Here is a 27,855-nt window from a genome sequence, read left to right on the forward strand (position 1 = left end):
GAGAGCAAGATTTTTTTCCCTGTTTCCCTACTTATCCCCCAAAACATTAATTTTATCAAAACTTTTCAATTTCGCATAATCAAAACCATCTATTTTACTTTCTTTTATCAATTTTTGGTTAAGAATTATCTCCCCATAACAGTGAAAGGCATATGATTGACTTCTCTGAATGGTGGCTTTTTGTTGGTCCCTAACACAAATGACTCCATGTTGGCTCACTGATTGACACAGCTATGTCCGAGCAAGTTCCTATGCATCCAATAACTGGTTTATCCAGCTTCATCTAAGCCCTATATGCAAAGTATGCAATGTTCTCCTGATCATAATCAGTTTAGCAAACTTTCTCAATCTCAATGCCCTTGTATCAGATAAGGAGCTGAGAGTCAAGCTGCCAAGGTTCCCCTGCTAGTTGGTCCCTGGGAATCTGCTAAACAACAATAATCAGAAACAAGGACAGAGACCCCAGTGCAGGATTCTCAACTGGGGATTGACCAGAAGATTAGATCCTGCAACCACTATCTATGTTTGCCCACAGGACTGAAGGATGGGGAAAACTCCTCTTTGTTTATCCGTGAGTAATAAAACTTCCTGCCTTGTGAACTTTGAGTATGTGAGTTCTTCTAATATCTTACTCACAATCTAGAATACTTAAAAAAAAAAAAAAAAAACTTTTTTTTATTAGAGAATAGCTTTTAGATATTCACAACACATAAATATATTATTACATCTATAATATATAACAGATAGATGCATATAAGTATACATACATACACATGTATATAAATACATATATACAGATATATAAATACATATATATATATATATATATATATATATATAGCACATAAATGAAGATGCATATGCATGTGTGTTAAGTGTCACTATATCTTGGTTAAAAAACTCTTCTCTGAGAAATTGGATATAAAGAAATGTTTCTCCAATTGAGCACATCTCTAATTACCCTAAATATATTCATTTTGAAATATGTTTTTAAAGTTTATACAATTAATTTTTTATACTTGTCTTTCTCAATTTGGGGCAAAATTGTCCATTTCCCCCCATTTATGAAAAGGATTTGATTTTTTTTTTAATCACAGCATCTTTACTATTAACTTCATGTAATGATGAATTTATTATAGAGTAAAGTATAACATGGGTGTAAGATGTAAAATAGTCTGTCAGGCTGTTTTCTAATTTTCCCTGGAGATTAAAAAATCAACCTAAAAATACTTTCAAATCAGTTGATGTTTTTGAGTTATCAAATTATTCTATTATCGATAATTATTTGAACCTTTGTTGAATTATTCATCAAATTTTGTTGAGTCATATTGTTTCTGAGTCTTTCTTCTTTTGTCTGTTCCACTGAGCTACATTCTATTTTTTAAACTTGTGACCAGTGATTTTGATTATTTGTGTTTTATTATATATAATTTGATATGAAAGCACTTTTCCCCTTTCTGTCCTTTTTATTTTCTTTGATTTTCTATATTTGTTTTTATCTAAATGAATTTATTATTTTTTACTTATGAACATATACTTATAAATTTGATAGATTTTTTCTTTTTGTTCTGTTCATGAAAATGCTCTATATCTTAAAAAGAGAAAAATACAGTACTATTTTATGAGATTTATTCTGGGCTGTATATTTTGTAAGGTTCTAGTGATAAAAAGGAATATTTCTCTTTCTTTAATAATAATTTCTCTTCACATATGCATTGTAGTATTCCAAAATGTTATTAGTTGAAGGAAGCTTTCTACTGACAACTAGTCCAATAGACATATCACAGGATTCCCCACCCCAATGTAAACAGTAAGTCATTTTGAAGACTTAGAAGAAAGGGCAGCTCATCCCTAATGTCTATGGTGTGAGCACAGGTAGAATCAAGAGGAATCTTTCTTAGCAGAGGCTCTGGATCTAGCCTAGATGACAGATAATGACCATACTTCCCTTCTTGCTTCAGTGAATAAATAAAAACATGAGCCTATTATGAGGAAGGGACCTCGGAGGGTTGGGGGAGTGAGGGAAGGTTATAGGAAAAGACTGTACTTGACTTTAGCCTGGAAGGAAGATCAGATTTAAACAAGAAGAAAAGGGAAAGACATTCCAGGCCAGTCAGGCAGGCAGTCAAGAAGGACTGATTAAGTATTCTATGGGCCCAATCTTATGCCAGGTAAAAATAAGGGGCCTAAGGAAACACTGAAGTGGAAACAGGATGAGTTGAATTTAAACAAGGAGAAGGCTGTACTGGTCAGACCACATTTGGGAATCTTATTTGCAGAAGGAACTTGCTGTTGGAACATGTATATGGATAAAATTACATATATTGCCCTCCACTACCCAGTTAGGTAGCTCTTTTAACAAAGCATTAAAAAACGAGCAAAGAAGTAAAAATGAAACCAAACAAGAAAGTATCTCAGGAAAACCGATTAATTCATCAAACAAGTCCAACAGTATATGCTGTATTCCACACTTATTGTTCCTAACTCTAGGAAGGGAAAAGAGGGTTTTCTCAATCCTAATCGTCAGGTCTAACTATATCCCCTCCACAACACATACATTTGTTGTGGCGACTATGCCTGACTTTTTGAGACCCCATTTTGGCTTTCTGGGCAGAGATACTGGAATGTTTTACCATTTTTATAGATGAGGAACTGAGGCAAACAGGTTAAATGACTTGCCCAGAGTCATACACTAGCAAGAGTCTGAAGCTGGGATCAAAGTCATGAAGATGAGTCTTCTTGGTTTCAAGTCTGCACCATAGTGCACCTGGCCGCCCCAAGAGTTTCTTATGAAAATAATTTTCTATTGGATTCTTGCACTGTGACTTGTTTGGTCACTAAGCATAAACTTGGTCTCCAGGTTTTACTACCACAAAATTTGTCACTCTTAATACTTTGGTCTACATAAGGCCCTTTATTTAATCATTTGCTTCCTTAAAGCATATGTATACCATGAAGTGAAATCTGGGTCAAAGAGTATAGAGATTTTAGTTATTTTCTTAGAATAATTCCAACTTATTTTCCATAATGACTGAACAAATCAAAACTCTACCCATGAATGTGGTGATTTGCCCTTATTCCTATAGTCTCCCTTCCCCAACCTTAATTCCACTTATTGTCACCTATATCAATTTACTAAGTATAAGGTGGGAGTACTGAGTCTCCAATAATTATGAATGAAAAGCCTTTTGTACTATATAAATACCTATTGTTCCTATTGATAGCATGATTATCATCATCATCATCATCATCATCATTATTAGCTCAAAATCTTGAGATGACTGCATTCCCAAAGATCTCTTCTCCACTATGCTGAAAATAAACACTTTTTATAGAGCAATACATGGATGTTCAGGTACATGGTTAACAATCAGGGAAAAGAGTATGCAGACACCTTTAAGTTTAATCTGTTTTTTGAACATTTCTTAAGTCTAGGTAATTATCCAAACAATAACTCAAGTCCTGATTTGTAGAGCTGGCTAATTGCTTACATGTAAATGCTTACACTACAAATTAAACAATTGTATGTCATGGGTGAATTAGAGGTCTCATAAGTCATGAGACCTAACAGTTTTTGTTCTTTTAATTTTGCATTTTCTAATTAGTAATTTGCAACAATGATTCCAATGGAGGAGAATAGCATATAATTTTTTTTTCTTTTGAGAAAAATTGAATGTTGTTCTATATTATCACATGGGCCATCAATTTTTGGAGGATGAAAATCATTCTTAAATACCATTAACAGAAGAGAATAAAACAGACTGAGCAAAAACTCTTCTTCATATCTTATTTTCCCTCCAAAGGAGTCATCATATAGATTGGAAAGGCAAAGAATCTAGATTTAGATGGTATCAGTTAAATCCTCAGTGCATACAGATGGGGTAGGGCCTGAAGTCTGGAAAAGCCATCTTTCTGAGTTCAAATTTGGCTTCAGACACTAACTAGGTGTGTGATCCTGGGTAAGTCATTGAATCCTATTTGCCTCAGTTTCCTTATCTGTAAAATTAGCTGGAGAAATAAAGGAAAAAGCATTGCAGTATTTTGACCAAATGGGGTCACTGAGAGTTGGATGTGACAGAAAGATAACTGAAAGTTAGATTATAGCTCTTTCCATATCCAATTGTTAACTGTGGTGAAATCATGAAGTCAGTCACTTCAGCCATTCCAATGATATTTTTTTTTAATCTATACCTCTAATTTCAGAATTCATCTCCCACTTCCTAGATAGAGATGAGGGAAAGCCAGTCACTCAGGGACCAGATTTCACTAATGCAGCTACTGACCATGCTTTAGTACAGAAAGTAAGAATAGTATTTGATTACTGTGTATTAATTCTTGTTCCTAAAGCAAGAGGGCAACGGGGGAGAATTTACAAGTAGAACAACAGAATTGGCCAAGGAAGACAAATCAGAACAAAAAGAACTTGGGAGGGGGGGACTTATAATTCCATAATCTAAGATTTTGATCAAAATTTAGTCATTTAACATAATTTTAAGTATATCTTCCCGGTGATACTGTCTTCAATTCATCAAGAAATGGTAGATGAAATACTTCTTAGCTGTGTGACCCTGGGCAACTCACTTAAACCCCAATTGCCTCAGGAAAAAAAAAAAGACACACACACACACACACACACACACACACACACAGAGAGAGAGAGAGAGAGAGAGAGAGAGAGAGAGAGAGAGAGAGAGAGAGAGAGAGAGAGAGAGAGAGAAAGAAATAAAGAAGGTGAAGAGATGCTAGTGATGTCAGTTTTAGCTTTGATGGAAGGTCCTTCAAAATATTTACATGGAAATGGCGCACAGACAGTACAATATTTAGTGGAGAAAGGGTCAAGCTTGAGTTGACTTGGGTCCAAACCCTGCCTCTGACATCTGTGAACTTTTTCCCAATGAGAAAATGCTTCAGGTAATTCTTTCCACTGGTTATAGTTAAAGATTTGCATCAGGGTAGGGAATGGAGATGCCAGGAATTTTCCATTCCAATGAAATCACAAATACTGAGGGTGAATAAATTAAATTATGATTTAAAGACAAAAAAGCATTTCTAATCTTTCTGAGTTGGTCATTGTGCTAAACAGTTTATTATGCTTCTCTTATTCTAAACTTTGCTTTTTCCCAGGAAGGATTTAGAGAGTCTCCATTCTCCTAGTAAAACCTGAAATTTCTGTAAAGCACACTTATTTCTTGATCATCAGTAAATTCTTGCTCTATTTTTTTCAGGGGGTGGGATGAGAACTTCCTGGTCAATTATGAAGAAGATTTGTGTTACCTAGAACAGCCGAAAGTGTTCTGCTGAAAATTCTAGGCAATGAAAAAGCCTTGACTTTCCAAAGCAAATGGTCAAGGGGAAGATTCCTGGGTGCTGTCAATAGAAACTGTCTCAGGAGCAAGCCAAGGCCTGTATATATCTTTCACATTTCTATCAGTGAACACTACATGGTGGATTCTCAAGAGAGGTGCCTGATAGTTTAGAACTCCCAACTCCAATGTGGTGGCAAAATTTGGAATGGATATGACAAGGGACATTGAAAGGGAAGACTTATGTCTTATGTCTTAGAAGGAATAAATTCCCAACCTACCAGCCTATAAAACTTTGAGGAAAAACTTACACAAAAAATCAGCCATCTATAAAGAGAGAAAAACTTCTATCTGATTCAGGAGAGCAGATTTTTTCTAGTTTCTAAGGGTTAGAAAACTAGCAAAAAATGATAAATCAAGAAGCCCTACTGAATAGAAATCATATGGAACCAGTGGTAGTAATAAAACTTTGATTTCACAACCTAAAATCACCCATGAGGGAAATCCCTTAGGAGAAAAATATAAGAAATATTCTATGGATAGGAAATGTTTTTATTACATAAAAAATTTTTAATTTTGATCAGAAAGACTACACAAAAATGAAGGCCCAAGAATAGGACATCTATGATAAACAGTGATTCCACACAAAGGAGATTCTATCAAAATGATCACTGTGATAAAGAGTTCATTCAGGGATCAGACTTAGATGCTCATCAGCAAATTCACAAAGAGGAAAAATTCTCTAAAGGGGATCATTGTAACAAGGGGTTCCTACCAAAAGCTGACCTCAGTAGTCATAAAATAATCAGGTAGATGAAAAGTTCTACAATTGTGACCAGTGTGATGAAGAATTTATTCAGAAAGATCGCCTCACTTACCATCAAGGAACTCACACTCAGAAAAGAACTTACAAAAGTGATCAATGTGAGAAAAGGTTCTTTTCAACATCAAACCTGAATGCTCATCAAAGAATCCATACAAGGGAGAAACCCTATAAATGCCAACTGTGCGGCAAAGGTTTTGTGCGTAGATTTGAATGCACTAGATACCAGAGGATTCATTCAGGGAGAAACCCTATAAATATAACCAGTGTGGCAAAGGGTTTGTTCAGAAAGGGCAACTTAATACACATCAAAGGAACCATATTGGGAGAAGCCTGTAAATGTTTATCAGTGTGGAAGAAAATTCAGTGATCCATCAGATTTGAGTCAGCATCAGAAAGCGCACAACTGGGGTGAAACCCTATAAATGTGATCAATGTGGAGGAGAATATAAATTTCCATCAAGTTTGTCCAGGCATGAAAAGGTACATACAAGAGTGAAACCCTATAAATGTGATGAGTGTGACAAAAGATTTTCTCAGAAAAGCCATCTCGCTATTCATCAAAGGATTCATACAGGGGAGAAACCCTATAAATGTGAGCAGTGTGGAAAAGAATATAAATTTCCATCAAGTTTGTCCAGGCATCAAAGAGTACACAAAGAAGAGGAAACCATGTAATACAATCATTGTATTAAATAACTGAAATATCAAGTAAGTTTTAGGATATATCAAAAAATCCACCAAATAGGAAAAGTTTAGAAATGTGATCAGTACCTGAAAGATCACCTCACTGATCCACTGGGGAGAAACTTTGTCAGTGTATTTTGTTTGTAATCAGAGAATCACCTGTAACATGCATCTGAAGGGGAATTCCCTTACCAAGTAAAAACCAACTCTAATTGGTGGACAGTAATTTGATCACAAGACTCAATGTCTTGAGCAATCTGGCAGGGGAACTTATCCTCACCTAAAACACTGTCTGGTACTCTCCTTTATGAATTGGGTTACCCTAAACTTACAAGGACTTCTTTTCCCGAAGATAAGAACTCACCCAGACCTACTGAGTTTATACTTTAAATAGAAGTTAGTCTCCTAGTTTTGTATACTCTAAGAAGTTAGATCTCCTATTTAGGTGGGATCCCAAGATTAAAGAGCATGTTCTTTGAAGATGAAAAGTAATCTCATCAATCAGTCCTACTCTTCAGAGACTGGCTTTAACTAGAAAGGGCCATGAAAGGAAATTAAGGAGGAAAAACCTGGCTCCCAATTTAATAATTGATTATTAATTTAATAGTATAAGAATAATTTCTCTCAAAAGGAGAGAAACTTTGGCTTAAAAGTAGAGAACAAAGTCCCTAGCCTCAAAAATATAGAGCTTTATTTTATCACTAGTGTTTTCTCTTTGACTATCCCTCTGGTTTTACAAGCCACATATATATTGCGCAGATAGATTTTTCTCAGACTTCTCCTTCACTCCAAAGAGATATTACATGTTTTTTTCCTCCTTAAATAAATTTATTTTTAAAAAAGAGATTGTTTAAATCCCTTCTGCTACCCTCTACCACTAAACAAATTCTAAAAAGAAACAAAACAAAATTTTTTTTAAAATTACTATGTTGTATGCAAAATAAAACAAATTTTCATATCAGCTATGTCTAAAAATGTCTGTTTTCTGCGTTCTATCAATCAATCAATATTTCTTAAGTTCTTACTATGTGCCAGGAATAACTTTAAGCTCTAAGCTCATCTTCCCTCTCTCAGAAACTGAGAGACAGGTTCTAGCTTTATTAGACTGATGGTTCATTGTTCAAAATTCCAAAACCTACCCATCATTTTTATCTAAAGGTATTTATGATTGTATATGTTGTTCACTTCATTCTGCTCTGTTGAATCTACATCAATTCTTAAAGGTCTTCCAATTTCCCCTGAAATTGTCTATTTCATTATTTCTCATGGTACAATATTCCATCACATTCACATGCCATGGTTTGTTTAACTATTTTTCAATAGGAGGTAACCTTTTAGTTTTGCAATCCTGTCTAGCACAAAGAAAGCCACTATAAATATTTTTGTACATTTAGATCCTTTTCTTCCTCCTTTGCTTTCTTTGGAGGTATAAGACCAACAATGGTCTTAACAAAAAGATCAAACTGGGTCAATAGAGAGTTTGGTAATTTCTGGGGCATAGTTCCAAATTGTTACCAAGAATGGCTGGGCCAATTCATAATTTCCCCAACACTGCACTGGAATACCTGTTTTCCCACAGTGTCTCCAACATTTGCCATTATCTTCTATGCAGACACAGCTAGGAGGTAAATGGATAAGTGCTGGTCCTTTAGTCAATAAAAATGAGTACAAATATTCCCCTCAGATACTTACTAGCTGTTTATTCCTGGATAATTCACTTTAACTCCTGGATAATTCTTGCTCGGTTTCCTCAACTGTGAAATGGGGGAGATTTTATAAGGAGAGATATTATAATTTTCTATTATATTAATAACCCATTGTTAATCAGGATCAAGGCTTTTTTTCCCCCCTCATTCAGGATCTTCCCCCTATAAGTCAGTCAGTTTCTGAAGGACATTGTGGTGAGAAGAGATTGCCCAAATCTCCCAGGAACAGGCTCCTTCACATTGGGCAGGATTTAATCCGACCAGAAAACCTCACTTCTGAAGCAACTAGCAAACATCACTTTTGTTCGGAGTATAAATACAATCTAATCTAGATAAATTCCAGCCCGGAAGTACTAGATCTATGCTCTTGCAACCTCTGCTACAATTGAGGGCAACCCAGCCATGAAGATGAAAATGACTCAGAATGGTCTGGATAGAAATGGACTCCTTAATTCAAATTTCTCCAGGAGTCTCACCATCAAGTCACAGTTCTCAGCAGGAGTTGCTGAAGGCTTTCAACCAACTTTCTCATGTGAAAGTCCGTCGTCAACCATTAAGTGTTTACCTGTCAATAACTGTCAACTTGTCAGCAACTGTCCCTCCTTTTTCAAAGATATTTAAGCATTCAATGATTTCTATGTTTTTCAAAGAGAAACCACTGACCATTAACGATTATCAGCTAGTCTAATTAATAAATCGATCATGAATTATCCGAAACTGTTTGTCTTTTCATTCATCTCAATAATAGCACCCACCACACAAAGTTATATTGAAGACCAAACGGGATAATATTTGTTAAGCTCATAGCAGCATGTCTAGCCCAGAGTAGGAATTAAATAAATACTTATTTCCCTTTCCCTCTTTTGTCATCTTTGTCAGTCTTAATAGGTTTGAGGTAGAACTGCACAAAACTAATGTGACAAATAACATTTGATTTTAACCAAAGTAGCAAAGGAATGTAAAAAGAGAGTCTGGTGAAATTTGTGAGAACCTATAAATTTGAGTTTAATGTTTAAACTTCAGGAGATTGGTGTTTAAAAAAAAAAAGTTGGCCTAAGATGTGATCTAGAATTGGAATTTTATAGATGAAGGAGACGTTAGAATCATAGCAGGAGATTCTCAGAGTTTGAAAGGATCCTAGCAATCATCCAGCCCCATCTGACCCCCCAAGAAGTACTTTCTCTACCAAATTTTCAATAAATTGTCTTCAAACCTATTTTGAGAGTAAGGGCTCCTGAAGTACAAGGGCCTTTTTTTTCCCATTGCTATTTTGCTATATATTAGCTTCTTGATCAGGGGCAAGTCATGGAATTTTTCTTCATCTTATGTTCAAAATAAAGATATTAAATCTCTTTTACTTAAAGGTAGCAAGACTACACTGGAGCTGCCCAATAGTTGTCCTATTGGGGTTCATTCTAATGATCAAAACTTCATGCCCAGCTAAAAAATCTGATTGTAACTTTCACCAGGGTTAGGCAATACCACTGTTATCTCTCATCTATATGATAAAGGCTGTAATATTTGAAAACAAATATACATTGACTCTATCACATTTTCTTTCAGTTTAATAATGATAATAAATATTTACATATAAAATTTATCCATGTATTTATTTATGTTTAATATATAAATATTTATATATGTAGACATATAAATTTGTATTTCAATATAAAGTTTATATAGTTTTCTAAGCTTGGCAAAGACTTTTATGAACATTAGCTATTGTCCACACTTTACAGGTGAGGAAATTGGACTGGGAAAAGTTGTCACTTGTTTAAGGTCACACAGTTAAGTGTCTGAGGCCAGATTTGAACTGAGGTTTTCCCAATTCCAAGTCCAGCTCTTTCCCAACTTCACCACTGAGCTGCTTCCTCTGTCCCTGGTCCTCTTCTGATTTCATTTTCAACTCTCCCATTTGGTGATCTCATTATTTCCCCTATATTATGTGATCATCTTTCAGGACATTACTTCCAGATCAATTGATCTAGCTCAGTTTCTATGCTGTGTTATGTCTGTTGGATATTTTAACTTGGAAGTCCCCAAGGCATCTTAAATTCAAGATGTTCAAAACAAAATGCATTGTCATTCATCCTGAAAGCTTCCCATCTTTCCAATTTTCCCATTATTGTTCAAAGATTCAGCATCCTTCCAATTACCTAGATTTTATATACTCTAGTTATCTTACTCAACATACACACATACATACATGTGTACAAACACTGTTACTAAATCTTCTGATTTTTTTCTTGCATTTATCTCCTCTTTTCTCTATGCATAATCAACATTCCCTTACAGGACCTCATATCTTCCATCCTGAATTTTGACAATAGCTCTTTGTAAGAGTAGGATTGAAACCATCCCAATAAGTTTATATTTACTACATAAATAAGATAAAAATGTCTCAATCAGTTACTGATGAAGTGGGATAACTCAAAGCAATATTTTTTTTTGGTTGACTAATGGTTAAAAACAGGTATTAATTTGTTAGAATGGAGTAAGTCTAGGAAAGAAAGTATTCCATTTCTAGATTTTACATTAGAAGGAATAGCTTTAATAGAAAAGTGAAGTCTTAGCTCAGTCTTGAATTTTTCTTTTGCTTTGCATAGAGAAGTCTTTTTTTTTAGCTTTGAAGGATGAGGAGGATGTTAGATCTCTTATCTTTCTATTAGTCATCTCTCATTGTACCCTCAGGAAGGCTAGGGCTCCCATCTTCCTATCTGTTTTCTGAGAGCATGTCTCATCATCTGGAGGATATTTTAGAGTATATGTTCTTACTGCACCACTTTAGCAAAAACTTTTTTAAAAAGTAATTAATGTTGCCTGATTTAATTGATAATGATAGAAAAAAGTATGTCAGTGATGGCTTGAACTTTTACCATCCTGACTATATCCTAGGATCACAGATATAAAATGTAGCCAAATTCTAGGGACTTAACTGGTAAGTGGAAGTAGGAGTTCAGTGATGATCCTCAGATGTTACACAAACTACACTCCTAAATGGTTTCACAATTTTGATCTCTCCTTCCCCCAAATCATCTTCCATTCAGCTTCAAAGCTTTGAGCCATGATAACTGGTGGTTGTCAGGATGTCAACCTATTCCATTGGTTCTTTCTCTAGCTCTCTGAATCATATGATTTTAAACATAAAGTCATCAAATTGATTGGAAACCATCTGCAAAGTAACAGTATATTAGGAATTAATTAATTCTTCTCAAGGGCCTATATGTGTATTTCAAAACTTTTGAATAGGTATCTCATGGATACCGATTTTTGACATAAATTCATTCTTGTAACCCAAGATGCTAAAGTGGATAGAATGCTGGTTCTGGAATCAGGAAGACCTGTGTTCAAATTCTGTCTTACTAGTAATATGAACCTGGGCAAGTCTCAACCTCTGTTTGCCTCAGCTTTCTAATCTTTAAAAGTGGGGTTAATTAATAGTACCTGCTTCCCAGACTTGTGCAGATTAAATAAAATAATATTTGTAAAAGTACTTTGCAAACTTTAAATCATAATATAAATAATACTTATTATTCTGTGAACTTCTAAAATATTTTTATAACTGTATTTCAGTATGATTGTTTTCCTTTATGCCCTTATTATTTTATATTATGCATTCAAAAACATTATTTTGAGAAGATGTCCAGAGGCTACAGCAGATTGCCAAAGAGTTCATGACATAGTGAAAATGTTAGGTGCCCTGGTCTAGATTGTAAATTCAATTAGGAGTGAAATGTTATCCAAACTTTGTAAATTAACCCCTGCCTTGCCCAATGCTCTCTGACTGACATTTCTACAAGGCTTTAGGGTTTCCAAAGCATCTTATCTATTACCTCACTCCATCCTGACAAGAACCTTGGAAAATAGTTGCTGTTATGTGGAAACTAAGGCAGACAGAGGTTCATCTAGATAAGTATCATCTAGATAAGAACAAAGAGGAGCTGGGGGGACTTGATCCCACTAGATCCTTGACACTGGGAATTCTTCTAAGTCTTTACCAAGAACTAGATGAATCTATTGAAGTCATTCTTTTGAATTCCATTCTGTGGTCACTATCACCAAACAACCTGCTTACAAAATGAGATTCAAACAAACCAACAAACTCTCCTAAGGTTTTAAAGATCTAATAAAGTAATTTGTTAAATGACCACTAAGGGTCAACCAATCATAATAAAAACCTAATATTTATCGAGCCTTGTAAGGTTTGTAAATCACTTTGTATATCTGGGGGGGGGGGAGCATTTGGGAAAAGCCAGGTTAAGGTTTCTAAGATCAAAGCCAGAATTGTGGAGGAAAGCCAAGTCAAAGTAACTTCATTTACATCAAACTCTTCACCTCTCCCCAGTCCAGGAACCCATAAAGCCTCGGGGCAGTTCTTCAGAGCACTCCAACTACAGACTAATTTTCGAGTAGGAATCAAAGTAGTTCAGCCCCAGGACAAGTAATTTAAAAGCCAAGGCTGAAGTCTGATCTGGGAAAGTTAAAAGGAATGCAGACTGCCCCCAAAGAGGTGGGCTGTTTGCTTTTTCTGCCACCTTCCAAGGTTCAGTCTGGAGTGAAGATAAACAGTTGTGAAAGGTGGAGGGGGGGGGGGGGGGGGGGGAGCGGTGATGTGTATGTCAGACTTTAAGAAAATAAAACACCAGACTAACTCTTCTTAAAGATATTTGTGTGCAGGCATATAGGCTGGCCTGGAGGTAAGCTGAAAAGTGCACTAAGACTTTGGGGACTCTATTCTAAACCAGCGACTCAGGGTGTTCTCAGGTAGAACCAGGTATCAGAAAAAGAAACCTGAATTCGGAGTCTGGAAATTTGAGTTTGAGCCCTAGAACCAGAGCTTGCTGATTATGTTATGTCATATGGGTTTTAATATGCTTTGTTGAAACAAACTCATACATAATTTACTAAAGCAACATATACACATGTGCTGTGCGTGCATGTATGTGTGTAAATATTATGTGCCTATATGTAAATACGGTGTATTATGCTTGTGTGGGTGTGTGCATAAGTGTGTATTTGTATGTATGCATGGATGTATTAGGTGTACATGTTTTGTATCATGTATATTTGTACTGTGTACATGCATTGTGTGCATGTGTATTTGGGTAAATATTATGTGTGTATGTGTGTGTGCATCTGTATGTATAAATATATATGTATGTGTATATATGTGCACCTGTATGCATATATAAATATATATGTATGTATGTATGTGTATATATATGTGTGTGTGTGTGTGTGTGCACCTGTATGTGTGTATAGATATATGTGTATGTATATGTGTGTGTGTTGTGCATGTGTGCACTGTGTATTTGCATTATGTAAATCTGTATTGTGTATATGCATTTGTATGTGTATATAAGTGTGTATCTGCACACATTTGTATGTATGTGTGCATGTTTTGTATTGTGTATATTTGTATTGTGCGTATTTGTATTTGTGTATGTGTGTAACATGTATGTGTGTATGTGACATGTGTGTGTCTGGGAGTCGGAGGTACAGCCCCCGTTAGGTTCCAAGTCTCCGCAGGGATAAATACTTCCAGTTTCTTGGTCAGCTCCTGGAACGCGGGACTTCCAGCACAGAGCGGCTGATAACAGCTAACATTTAGAGGCCAGAAGACCTGAAAAGCCAGTTCCCATGACCTGATCTCTGAGCCAGAAGGAGGTAGGCACCTTAGGGAGCCTCGCTGCACCCATGGAGCCTGTGGAAGTCTGGTACCTTGCCAGGGTTCTAACACTGGAGGTGTCCGAGCCCAGAAGCCATAGCGATAGGAACCCAGCCAGCAGCCCAGTGGATAACCCAGTGCGGGCTTGGACTCAGGAAGAGCCAAGTTCAAATCTGACCTCAGACACCTACTAGCTGTGTGATCCTGGGCAAGCCACTGAGACCTGTTTGCCTTAGTTTCCTTATCTGCAAATTTTCCTGAAGAAAGAAATGGAAAAGCATCCTGCCAAGAAAACCCCAGATGGGCCACAAGGAGTCGGATAGGACTGCAACAATGAGCCGATCACAAATATTTGTCTCTTAGTAATAAATTGTTGGAAGCATGAAAGACTAAGTGACCTTCCTCTTTATATATTTTCTTCCCCCATTAGAATATGAGCTCGTTATAGACATGGGTAGCATCCCAGGCTCTTCACAATGCAGCTGTCACATTTTAAGAGTGAAATGCAGGATTTGCACCTGGGTATTCCTGGCTCAGCTATTCTAGGTTGCCTTTAATCTTTATTTTTATTTCAGATTTTTATTATTTTATTCATTCTGTTATTTATTATTATGATAAATGTATATTTATCATATATTATGATATATTATAATAAATGTTTTATACTATAATATGTTATATTAATAATAATTAAAAATATTACAGTATATAGTATAACATAATATTTATAGTATAAAATAAAATTATTATGCTTATTTTATATTATTATTAATAATAACTAAAGAGATCCTGGGCCAGATTCTGGCCTCATTTAATAAATAAAAATGAAATTTTGAGCTTTGGGCCAATACACTTATTAACACTACTTTAGTGAGCATTTGGAAAGCTTCCCATGCAGTAAATGGGACGAGATCAGTAATTATTTTTTTGCTGACAAAAAAAACAAAGACTCAGGTGATATTTCCTAGTAGCACTTGGAGGAAAAATTTCCCGTCTTCTCAAGACAGGGCAAAGATCCCAGCCCCATTAAGGATCGCTGGGTACCACCCGGTTCTGAACAGACAGAAGGATTTGTTGGACACAATGGATTTCTTTTCTTAGCAGTCTGAGAATCAAAACCAGGAAATGGCCAATTTACATGTGAAGCAGTGATTAATATTTAATGTTCTCGAGGACATATGTTCTTCTGAAATGTCTGTTCATCTCTGCTTCAGGGCAAGGTGGGGAGGCCCAGAGAAAATCCATTTTTTATGAGGCGTTATAGAGCACAGGTGGCCCAGATGGGAGGGCAGCCTGTGAACTGAAACTCCTGCAGGGGATTTCTTGGTCTTCAGAGACCAGGACCAAGTATGTTCTGCAGGGAGGGAAGCAAGGAAGGAAAAGGTTTGCCAACTCCAGCACCGCATAAAATGTTTGCAAAAATAGCAAAGGAAGAGATTCTACTAAATCCCTCCTATGACAAAGTTATGATCTTCACACATACGCCTGAGAGAGTCAAACGCAGAAGATTTTATAGGAAAATACCCTAATGGACATAGAAGCAAAAATTTTCAGTAGAGTATTAGTAAAGAAGCTACAACAGCATTGTACAAAGATTATTCCCTACGACCAAGGTGAATTTAATGAGGAATATAGACTAGATTTAATAAAAGGAAAACCACAAACAACCATATTAATAACAAAATCAACATATGCAATTATATAGATGAAGAAAAAGATTTTGTCAAAATATAACATCTAATTTGTTATAAAAACACACTAGAAACATCAGAATAAAAGATTCTTTTTAAAAAAAGAATAGCATATATCTAAAATAAAGAATTACCATTTTATATGAGATAATCAAGAATACTTTCCACCTAATTATGATCATTGTTACCACTCTTAATAGAAATAATAATAATGTAATACTAATATGTAACATTTATATGGCACTTAATATTTGTCAGGTATTCAATTACGACCTTTACAAATATCTCATTTGTTTTGCACAACAACCTGGGAGTTAGTTACCATTATTATACCCATTTTATAGATAAGGAAGCTGAGGAATACAGAGATTAGTTGACTTGATGTGGATTTGAATTCAGATCTCCTTCACTCCAGGTCTGATACTCTTTCAACTATATCAATTTTCTGCATAATGGAATATTAAAAGTTCTGGGAATTGTGATGAGACAAGTGAAGAAATTGAAGGAACAAGAATAGGTTTGAAAAAAAGAAGCAAAATTATCACTTTTTGTAGATGACATGATAATGTATTTAAAGAATTCCCAAATTAGAATCCAAAGAATCCTAAAAACTTATTAAAATAAGAATTTCCGCATATCTGCAAGATTTAAAATCAATCCACATACATCATCATTTCTATATACTAACAATAAAACTCAACAGGAGAAAATACAGAAATGCTACTTAATTATGCAGAATATACAAAATATTTGGGATTTTTTTTACCTTCTAAAATATAAACAAGAAATATAGAAATATGACTAACTATAAGGTACTATTTAGGGAAATAAAGACTCACCTTAATATTTAGGAAAATATTAATTGCTTATAAATATGAGTCAAAATTATAAAAAAAAAATTATCCCACCTAAATTAATCATCTTATTTAATGTCATACAAATCAAATTACAAATGATCATTTGTAATTTGCAGATTACAAGTGGTCATAATGATGAAATTCAGATAGAAGCAAAAAAAAAAAAAATCGCGTCTCAATGAAAATAATGAAAAGAAATGGGAACAAAGAAGCCCTACCCATGTCAAATTTCAAACTATCCTATAAAGCAATAAGTCTCAAAACAACTTGGTATGGGTTAAAAAGATAGCAAAGTGTATCCGTTTAACAGATTAGATATATACAGCATAAACAAATGTTTCTATTTCTCTTTTAATAAACACTAAGATGCAGGAACTGGGATAAAGATTCATTATTTGATAAAAACTGCTGTAAAAATTGAAAAAAAAAATAGATTTAGCTCAACACTTCACAACTTATGCATGGATAAAATGGGTATGTGCCCCAGATATTAAAAAAAAAATCACATGAGAAATTAATTATAGGGGGCAGCTAGGTGGCACATTGGATACAGCAACAGCCCTGAAGTCAGAAGGACATGAGTTCAAATCTGGCCTTAGACATTTAACACTTTCTGCATGTCACTGGGCAAGTCACTTAACTTCAATTGCCTCAGCAAGAAAGGGAAAGGGAAAAGGGAAAGGGAAAGGGAAAGGGAAAGGGAAAGTGAAAGTGAAAGGGAAAGGGAAAGGGAAAGGGAAAGAGAAAAGGAAAGGATGGAAAGAAAAGAAAGAAAGAAATTAGAGAAAAATATTTTTTTAAAAATCAATAAATTCATGAATGGAAGAAAAGTTTTTCTCCAAACAAGGGATATAGAGAAGCACAAAAGATAAAATGAGCATTTGTGATTACATAAAACTTAAAAAGCTTTTATTAAAAAAAAAAACCCAAACTTAGAGATTAAAAAGAAAACAACTGAGAAAACATTTATGTACTAGTTTCTTTGTTAAAAGGCCCTTTCCAAGATATACATAGATCTGGTTCATAAGAATGTGATCCCTTCCTAATTGATAATTGAGTTGAGCATATGAAAAGTCAATTCTCAAGGGAAAATAATTCAAGCTATTTATGTCCATATTGCCCAAGAGAAGTTTTTTTCTATTATTTTAATAACCAATTATTAAATTAAGATGGAAGTTTTTCCTTTCTTTTTTCCTCATTCAAGTGTAAATGTATGAAGAGCATTGCTTATAGACCAGGTTGCCCAAGTCAGCTGGATATGGTGCTCTATGATCTTGAGTAGGATTCCACCCAACCAGAAGACTTTACAAACAGAATGTAATCTAGGTGAATTCTTGTCCTTAGGAAATAAACCCATGTCATTTTATGCCATAATTAGAGACTAGGGGAACCCAATTTATTAAGGAGAAAACCAATCAGAGTAGATTAAGTAGAGATGCATCCTTTGTCCTGATTGTTGGCAGCAGTCAAGTCCCATGATCAAGCCACACTCTTAGCAGGAAGAGCTGAAGACTTTTAGCCCAACTCCCACCTTAACTGTTCACCAAGTAAAGTTAATTCTTATCTGTCAGGGCACCTCCTTTACTAAAGGGATTCATTCAGGGATCAAGGTGACATTGTCTTTGGTTACCAAGAGAGACCATTGACCATCAATTTAATGATCGTCAGCTAGCCTAATTAATAAATTGATTATTAATGACCCAGAAACTCTGTCTCTTGGCTTTTCCTTCCTCCAAAAATTAACTAGAGAAATGAAAATTAAAGCAACTCTGAGATTTTAGTCCTTTAGCAGCAAAGATTATAAAAAGGAATGTTATATATAATATTGAAAATCTTGGGAAAACAAGCTTATTGAGACACTGTCAGTGAACCTGTGCTTGTGATCATTTTAGGAGGAATGAAGAATTATTTACAAAATAATTACTAAAGAGTGTATGTCCTTTGACCCAGATATATCATTGCTAGGCTTATATCCCAAAGAGAAAAAGAGATAAAGGGAAAAGTCCTACATGTCCACATATTTATATTTATAGTTCAAATATTTATAATCAATCTTTTCAATATAAAAATAAACTGGAAATTAAAGAGTTTATGATTATTTTAAGGAGTGGCTAAATAATTTGTGGTATATAAATATGATGGTAAATAAATATTATGCTATAAGAAATGAGCACTTGAGATGGCATAATAGGGAGGACAGAACCCTTAGAACTGGCCTGATTTCAATCTTGTCTCAAACATTGACCATCATATAGTCATAAATCACTTAAACTCTCAAAATTCAATTCCTCATTTATAATTGGGATAATAATACTTGTAAAGATTATACCAAAGAATTGTTATCAACGAGTTATGTCAAGAAGTGTTTGTGAAGTTCTTACTGTGTGGTAGACAGTGTGCTAAGTATGAGAATATGAATAGAAGCCAAAAGGAAGGCGATCCTTGCCCTCATGGAGATTATAGTCTAATGGGAAAAGACATGTAATGTGCTCTGAAAAGCATCAGTCTTGCAAAGACAGAAATTCAGAGAACCTTATTGCAGGTGAAAAAGATCTCATTGGTCATCCAATTCAGCCTCTATCTGAATTATAATATAATATAATATAGTATATATATAGTATAATATAATTGAGTGATCACTCAGCCTCTGCTTAGAGACTTCTGGGGAGCAGGGAACTCCACTTTTTTAAAAAAATTTTTTGCTGAGGCAAATGGGATTAAATGACTTGCCTAAAGTCACACAGTTAGGCAATGTTAAGTATCCGAGACCAGATTTGAACTCAGGTCCTCTGACTTCAGGGCTGGTACTCTATCCACTGAACCACCTACCTGTCCAAAATTCTAGTTCTTGAGACAGCCTAAATGATTTTTGGATTGATGATTGATGATTGATTGATGGATGATGATGATGATTGATGATGAGAGAGAGAAAGAAAGGGTAGGGGGAGGAAGAGAGAGGATGAAGGAGAGAGAAAGAAACAAAGACAGAGAACTAGAAAGGAGAGAGAGGCAGAGACAGTGAGAGGGAAACAGAGACAGAAACAGAGATAGAAATAGAAATGGGGGAGATTTAATAAGCCCTTACTAGGTTCCAGGAAGTGTACTAAATACTGGAAATAGAAATAGAAGTAAAAAGACAGTCTCTGTTCTCAAAAAGCTCACATGATAATAGGGAAAACAACCCATTAAATGGAACAATTACTAGAGAGGAGTAACAAGGTAAAGAACACTTCAGGGAGGCTGAGACATGTATGGACTGTTGGAGTATGGCTGATATGAGTGCTTCCTTTTGGTTAATTTTTTTCTAGCTACATACAATAACTCTATGGAAGTTTGACTAGTTTGGAACTGAATAAACAAAGCAGACTTTTCATACTAAAGAAAGATCTATTTATTAACATGATTTCTAGTATTTTTAAGAGAAATGAGTGCTCTATCTTTTGAAAAGTTTTTCTTTTTCACCTATTGATATAATCACAAGATTTTTGTTATTCTTGTTATTAATATGATTAATTATGTTTATAAAAGTTTTAGTGCCAAAGTAATGCTTGAATTTTGTTATAAATTCAGCCAAGTCACAGTGTATAATCTATGTCATATCTTTTTGTAATCTCTTTTCTAGTATTTTATTAAAATTTCCCAATATTTGTGAGTACAATTGTTTTATAGATTTCTATCTCAGTTTTGATTTGACACTCTGCATTAGGTGTCAAAAGTCTATATTTAGAGGACTTCTGGGTAGAGAGCCAAGATGGCAGAATAGAAAAAGCACTCAATTGAGCTCTCACAAACTCCCTTCAAAACACTTTAAAATAATATCCCCAATCAAATTTTGGAGTGGTAGAGCCAACAAAAGATCAGCATGAGACATTCTTCCTGTACAAGACAACTTAGGAAAATGGCAAGAGAACTGTGACAAAGGAATGGAAAATGACCTGAAGTGCACTTGGATGAAACACTAGGGATGGAACCAGATAGTTCTGAGAAGCAACAAAAGCTTTGGGAGATCTCAAGCCAGACATAATCACACTACCTGAAAAGTACCCCAAACTCCTGACCCTTTAAGACTAACTCTAAAAAATCAGTATGGAAGGAACCTGAAGCAAATTTGAGACAATTCCTCTCTCTCATCAACCACCACCATTATCACCTCTCAATTGGGAACAGAACCTAACCATAAAATAAAGTTCAATAGGTAGAAAATAAACAGGAAACAATAAGAACTCAACCATAAAAAGGTACTATTGTGACAGAGAAGATCAAGCCATAAATGCTAAAGAAACAATGAAGACAAAATAGCTATATGCAAAACCTTTAAGAAAAAAAACAATGCAAACTGGATACAAACCCAACAAGAATTTCAGAGCTAATTTTTTTTTTTTCAAACTCAAATGAAACTGGCAGGGGTGGGGAGGGGAATTAGGTAAAGAAATGAAATCAAAGGAACAAAATTATTTTTAAAAGTAATTAACAACCTGGAAAAAGAGACACAAAAATAATAAAGAAAATATGACTTGAAAAAATCACAACTGACCAAATGGAAAGGGTGACACAAAAATACAAAAAAAAAAAAAAAAAAAAAAAGAAACACAAAAGCTCACTGAAGAAAATAATACCTTAAAAATTAGGATGGTGCAAGAAGAAGGTAATAACTCCATGAAACATCAAAAAAAAAAGTCCAAAAGATGAAAAAAAAAAAAAAACAGAAAATGTGAAAAAAAATCATAAAAAAGAACTATTCTAAAAAATCCATGGAGGAGAGATAATTTAATAAGTATTGGACTGAAAACCAAGATCAAAGAAAATATTTAAGGCAGCATATTTCAAGAAATTATCATGGAAAATTGCCTGTTATTCTAAAATCAGAAGGTAAAATAGAAATTGAGTTCATTGATCATCATTTGAAAGGGATCCAAAATGAAAAATTCAAGAGTTCCCAGGTCAAAGAGAACATATTTCAAATCAAAAAGAAAGAAACTTGGAGCCATAATCAGGATTACACAAGATTTATCAGCTACCATGTACAATGAATAGAGGGTTTGAAATATGAAATTCCAGAAGACAAAAGAACTGACATTACAACCAAGGATAATACCTAGCCAGCAAAACTTAACTAAAATCTTTCAAGTGATAATGTGGAAATTTAATGAAATAGAGGATTTACAAGTATTCCTGGTGAAAAGATCAAAGCTGAATAAAAATTTGACATTCAAACACTACTCAAGAAAAAAACATTAAAAAGATAAATATGAAAGATAAATCATAGGATTATATCAATAAGTGCAGAAAAATCCTTTGGGAAAAGTACAAATGTGATTCTTATTAGAAAAACATTAGAGATAATAGTAAAAAAAAAATGGAAACCTTCTTAAAATAAGTAGTATCTATCTAAAACTAAGAGCAAGCATTATTTATAATGGGAAAGAACTAAAAGCTCTCCTAATAAGACAAAAGATGCTGAAAGGATGTGCACTATCATTATTCAACATTTTACTAGAAATACTAACCATAGCAGTAAGATAAGGAAAAAGAAATTGAAGAAATAAGGATAGGTAATGAGGAAACAAAATTACCTGTTTTTGTGAATACTTAAAGAGTAATGCCATAAATGAATTAGAAGAGCATGTGGAAATATATATGCCAAATATATGGATAATAGAAGAGTTTATGACTAAACAAGAGACGATCATGGGAAATAAAATAGATAATTTTGATTACATAAAATTAAGATGCTTTTTCACAAATAAGTTTGCAGACAAAATAGAAAGAAAACAAGAAACTAGAAAAAATTTCCAAATAAAGACCTCATTTAACAAATACATAGGCTACTGAATTAAATCTATATTAAAAAAAAAAAGCCATTCCCCAGCTGATAAATTATCAAAGAATTTAAATGGCAGTTGTCAAAAGAAATAAAAGCTATCAATAGTCACATGAAAAAAAAAACATTCTAAATGATAAATGATTGGAGAAATACAAATTAAAATAAGTCTGAACAATCTTTCAGATAGGCTAATATGACAGAAAAGGAAAATAATGAATGCTAGAGGGTATGTGGAAAAATGGGACAATAATACATCTTGATGGAGTTGTGAACTAGTTCAATAATTCTAAAGAATGTTGTTTAGAAATTTTGGATCTCTTAATACAGCCCAAGATCACATTGGCTTTGGGAGAGGGGATATTCAACATCCCCCTGGATAACCTATATTCAAGCAGGAATCCTCCTAAAACCTTGTGATTCTTTTTTTTAAACCTCCCAGAAAAAAGGGGGGGGGGGAGGGAGGGAGGGGGAGATAGTGTCTGTTAGAAAAATGCTAAAAAGATTTTTTTTAAGGATTAAGAAGTGTATGAAGTTGGTTTATTTTTCTTGCAAAATAGGGGTGATCCACCCAAGGGGAGTCCCCAGATAAATCTTTACTTATAGATATGGAAATGGGCCTTTTGTATTCTATCCTGAAGTGCAAGGTCCCTGCTACATCCCCCCAATTGGCTGGAGATGATGAAATTAAAGTAATTCTTGGTCCTCTAATTGCATGTTCCACCTTGACATGTTTCCCCCTCCATCATACAACTCATGTTTTAAAATGGCATAAAACTCCTCTGTTGGGGAAGAGAAGTTAATATTAATTAAGTCGTTAAACATATACAGTCATTGCTTGCCGTTACCTTTATCCTACTTTGTGTTTTGGATTAATTTTTATCGGTTGATCCCTTCACCAACTCAATATCGTGTTTTGTACAACTAACTCAGACAGCTGACATGACTTTTCTCTAAAATCCTTGCCCTTACATAGAAATAGAACTCTGTAGGTTGCCCACATTGTCTGCCCTCTTTAATGGAGAAGATACACAAAGGAAACCGGAAAGTGGGGACATGATGTTCCATGGAGAAACTGATGGAATATGAAGACTCTTCATATTTGACCCTTTAATAAATGAAAGCAACAAGAGGATTTTATTGCGCCATTTCCCACCTTCTAATAAGATGGGAGAGGCACCTGGGGGACTAAGAAGGTATTTATTATTAAAAGTTAAATCTCTCTGGGTAGTGGTGAGATTTCAGGCGATCAGCTTATCCTGGACAAGGCACAATATTCCAAGGAGACCAAAGCAAGCAAATGGAAAATGAAGTTGCCTGGAAAGTCCAGAGCTTTCTGTAAAGTAAGGTTCTTAGTATAAATAAACAGGAATCGGCCCTACATATTCACATTTACTCCTTCCAAGCCTCTTAGTATCAGAGGATCTAGAATTAAATGAAACCTTTAGAGAGCTATTCATCCAGCCCCTCCTTTTCCTAGTCCCAGGGAGCTTAAGTGACTTAGCTAAGTTCAATCATTCCAATATGAGTTAGTAAACAGTAAAAATGGGATTCAACTGAAGTCCTCTGGCCCTAGAGCCAGCACTCTGTTATTCCACACAGTCCTTGCCAGTTGAACAGATGTGTCATATGAGCTAGCATTCATATAATGCTTTAAAGATTGCAAAGTGCTCCATATGTTAGCTCATTTGACCTTCAATGAACCTTTTGGGGAAAAAAAATGCTCTTATCTCCATTTTACAGATGAGGAAACTGAAGCTGGGGGAACTTAAGAGATTCAATCAGAGTCATGCAGTTAAGTACATGAGTCAGAATTTCTTGACCCTCAAGTACAACATTCTATCCAGAGCACCACCCGGCTGCCCAAAAATACTGCAACATATCATTCATTTATTGTTGGTTCTATTAATACAGTATTTATTGATATAGTATTCATTGTTATTTTATATATTATTAATTTATTGATATGGTATTTTTATTAATTAATATGATGCTTCTACACTGAATTTATTGTTAATTTATATATATTAGTTTATTGATAAGGTATTTTTATTAATTAATAAGGTGCTTCTATACAGCATTCATTGTTAATTTATGTATTATTAATTTATTGATAAGGTATTTTTATTAATTAATATGATGCTTCTATTAAAATATAATATTATTATTTCTTGCCTTATGTCAAACTTGCTTCTCCTCAGAAGCCTGAGGGATCCAGATCAGTTAAGTTTCAATATCATAAGGAAAAGGGAGAGGTAATGCTTTAAACACAAACATACAAAACCCTCCTTTCACTTCACACTTTGGAGCTCAGACAGCATGGCTGCCAAATTCCCACCAAAAAATGCCCGGAGGACACATCCTCAGCAGCACAAATGGCATCTCCATTTCAGCAGATCTTTTCATTGGGTTTCTTGTATTGGGGGACTGAATCACACCTTCCTCATCCCTCCACACCTGGCCCTCACTTGATTTCTTCAAAATCCTTCCTACAAATGGATTTCCCTTATGCTTCCATGGGCCAGCAGGAAATCACTGGTCACTGGATTTTGTCAACACTTGAAACTGTTCACTAAGTACTCACTAGGCACCTACTGTGTGCAAAGCCCTGTACTCTGTTCCCAGAGCCCATGATAAAAACTAATACTGCAGAGAGCGCATATTACACCAAACTAGAAAAGCCTGAGCCTCAAAAAGTCAATAATTTGCTTTTTTTTTTCCCCCTGAGGATTTTCAAGCTTAACCAGCCCATCCCCTTCCTCATGTCCTCCAACTTTCTTATAAGAAACACAAAGAAAAGATTTATTGAAATAGAGAATTTCTTTTCTGAGCCTAGCTTAGTAGTAAAAGTGGTTACTCACCGAAAGTTTGGCTCCTGAATAATAAGCTTTTTCTTTCTTTCTTTCTTTTAAAGCCACAGAAACTCATGAAGACCATCTCCCAAGCTATGAAGTGTCACGGTCTGAATCCCTGGAAGCCGTCCACCCCCACATCCCTATTGGCACGCTGGGATGAGAAATCCCTCATTTCCCCAGTGGAATCAGAGGATCCCCCATTGGAACCTGGACAGCCCACCTAGCCCAAACTCCTTCCTTCTGCAGGGAAATAGACTGAGGCATAGGCAGGTAAAGCTACTTACTCCTTAGAGGAGAGTGTCAGGCTTGCTGCACAGACTAAATTGGCCAAACTCTGCTCCCTTTTTTAAAACATAAAAATTAAAACAAAGCAATACCATCTGACGCTGCTTCTTTTCTGCTCTAGGAGTCAAGGAGGCTGGTTCTGAGTCACTGTCCGTGACCTTTCAGGAGTCCCACCCTTTCTTAAGCCTCAATTTTCTCCCCCAGAAAATGGGAACCATGGACTAAATAATCTCTAGCATAATCCCCTTCTGGATGAATTTTGCGATGAATCTATGAGTGATATACCCTCCATTCAACTCCATGTTCATCTCCTCGAGGACACAGAAAGGATGATAGTTCTTAACATTATTGTGAACTGGAGATTTTAAATGTTACTGAATGCAAAACTTTTATCTGGAAAATGTTCATAAAACCAATAAATAAAACAAATGATTTACAGAGAATGATTTGCCCTATGTCAGACAAGTACTAAGTATATGAGGAGACATTTGAATCCAGGTCTCTTAGACTCTAAAATTCACTGCTCTAACCATTATGCAAAGCTGCCTCGCTCATAGTCTTTTATCTTTTAATTTCTTCTAGCACACAGCACAGTGATTTGTTCTGACAAGGTTAATTGGATAATTCAGTTGTATGAAGGAAAGTCTCTATGCCAAGCATTTGAAGGGTCCTTGGAAGACATCTCATTCAACCCATAAGTAATCAAAAATCCCATCAACAACACCCCCAGTCTCATCTCCTGAGCCTGTCCACTCCTGAAACGTTTACAAAATTTGGTTTTTTTTAATGTTTAGTTAAAATCCACTTTCCTTATTCTGATTGTTCTCCCATATATTTAATATATTATGTATATATCAATTTATTATGTGTTAATATGTATAATAACATTTTATATTTATCTAAAAATAAAATGTCGCCTCTCTCATTAAACTATAAGCTTCTCAATGGCAAGTTAGGATTTGACTTTTCTCATTGTATCCCTAGCATATTGCCTGATGCCCAATAAGTACTTAATGACCGACTCCCTGGATTTTTCATCCATCATTCCTATAGTAAGTCTGCCTTTCACAGTCAAGAAAAACCAGTCTGCTTAGTCCCTCTTCTGCTTGAATGTATATGTGTATATACATACATATATATATGTACATGTATGTGCATATACACATACACATGAATTTTAAAATAAGTATACATATTATATATAGTAAGCATATATATATATATTCCCATATATATTTAATGTAGATAATATTAAATATCTTGGTATACATACTAAATTTACATATACAGTATTATATGTATAATGCATATAAAATTAAATGTATATATATCTATTATATGTATATAATATATATATATATGCCTCTTTCCCTCTCTCCCTCCCTCTCTGTATTTTTCTTGCTTTCTTTTTCCCTCCTTTCTTCCTTTCCTCCCTCTCTGTCTGTCTCTCTGTTTCTGTCTCTCTGTCTCTTTCTCTTCTCCCCTCTCTCTGTAATATAATATAGTACAGTACTATATAGTATGTACAGTATAGTATCGTATAGTATTGTATTAGTTTAGTATAGTACAGCATACACAGACATATTTAATTTCACTGAGCCAGAGGAGCAGACGTATTCCCTAAAGGCAAAGAGATTGAAATCTTGAACATTTATTATTTGTTAATGATCCTTCCAGACCTATGAGTATATAGGCCTAAATAAAAGTAGGAAAAAATAATATGAAAATAGCTGGAGTAGCCATAATATAATGGGAACAATATGAACACATTGTCCAAGAAAAACCCTAAAAGTCTGAGTAATAATAGGCCATATTCAGTGGAAAAGAACAAACAAACAAATAAACAAACAAGCAAAATCTCAGGAGGATGACACATACATGAAAACTAAATTACCATAATAATTCTCATTAATACATACATACACACAAATAAGCAGCTGGACATGGATTAATTGTGAGCTTGGTCTCAGAACTAAATGTCTTCCCTGTTCTCAATGAAGAACTTTGTGTTCAATGGAGTCCAAAGGATTTTCCGATGCTATCTCACTCTATGTTCAAAAAGAGCCTGGAAGGTAGATACTAGAGGTATGATGATCATCCTCCCTTTATAGATGAGATAACAGAGGATTTGTCCAAGGTCATAAGTGTCAAAGTCAGGA

The 27,855-nt window shown here is 34.8% G+C and overlaps 1 protein-coding gene and 1 long non-coding RNA gene across 2 annotated transcripts in view; one reads left to right on the forward strand and one right to left on the reverse strand.

Annotated features, from left to right (window-relative positions):
• FGGY (FGGY carbohydrate kinase domain containing) overlaps nucleotides 1–27,855 on the reverse strand; it is a 518,439-nt gene that overhangs the window by 359,092 nt on the left and 131,492 nt on the right.
• On the forward strand, nucleotides 387–26,607 carry LOC127563244 (uncharacterized). The gene is made up of 2 exons (XR_007953934.1): nucleotides 387–571; nucleotides 25,471–26,607. It is a non-coding gene; the product is annotated as an uncharacterized LOC127563244 (long non-coding RNA).

The sequence above is a fragment of the Antechinus flavipes genome, chromosome 4 (genome assembly GCF_016432865.1).
Source record: "Antechinus flavipes isolate AdamAnt ecotype Samford, QLD, Australia chromosome 4, AdamAnt_v2, whole genome shotgun sequence".
Classification (NCBI taxonomy): domain Eukaryota; kingdom Metazoa; phylum Chordata; class Mammalia; order Dasyuromorphia; family Dasyuridae; genus Antechinus; species Antechinus flavipes.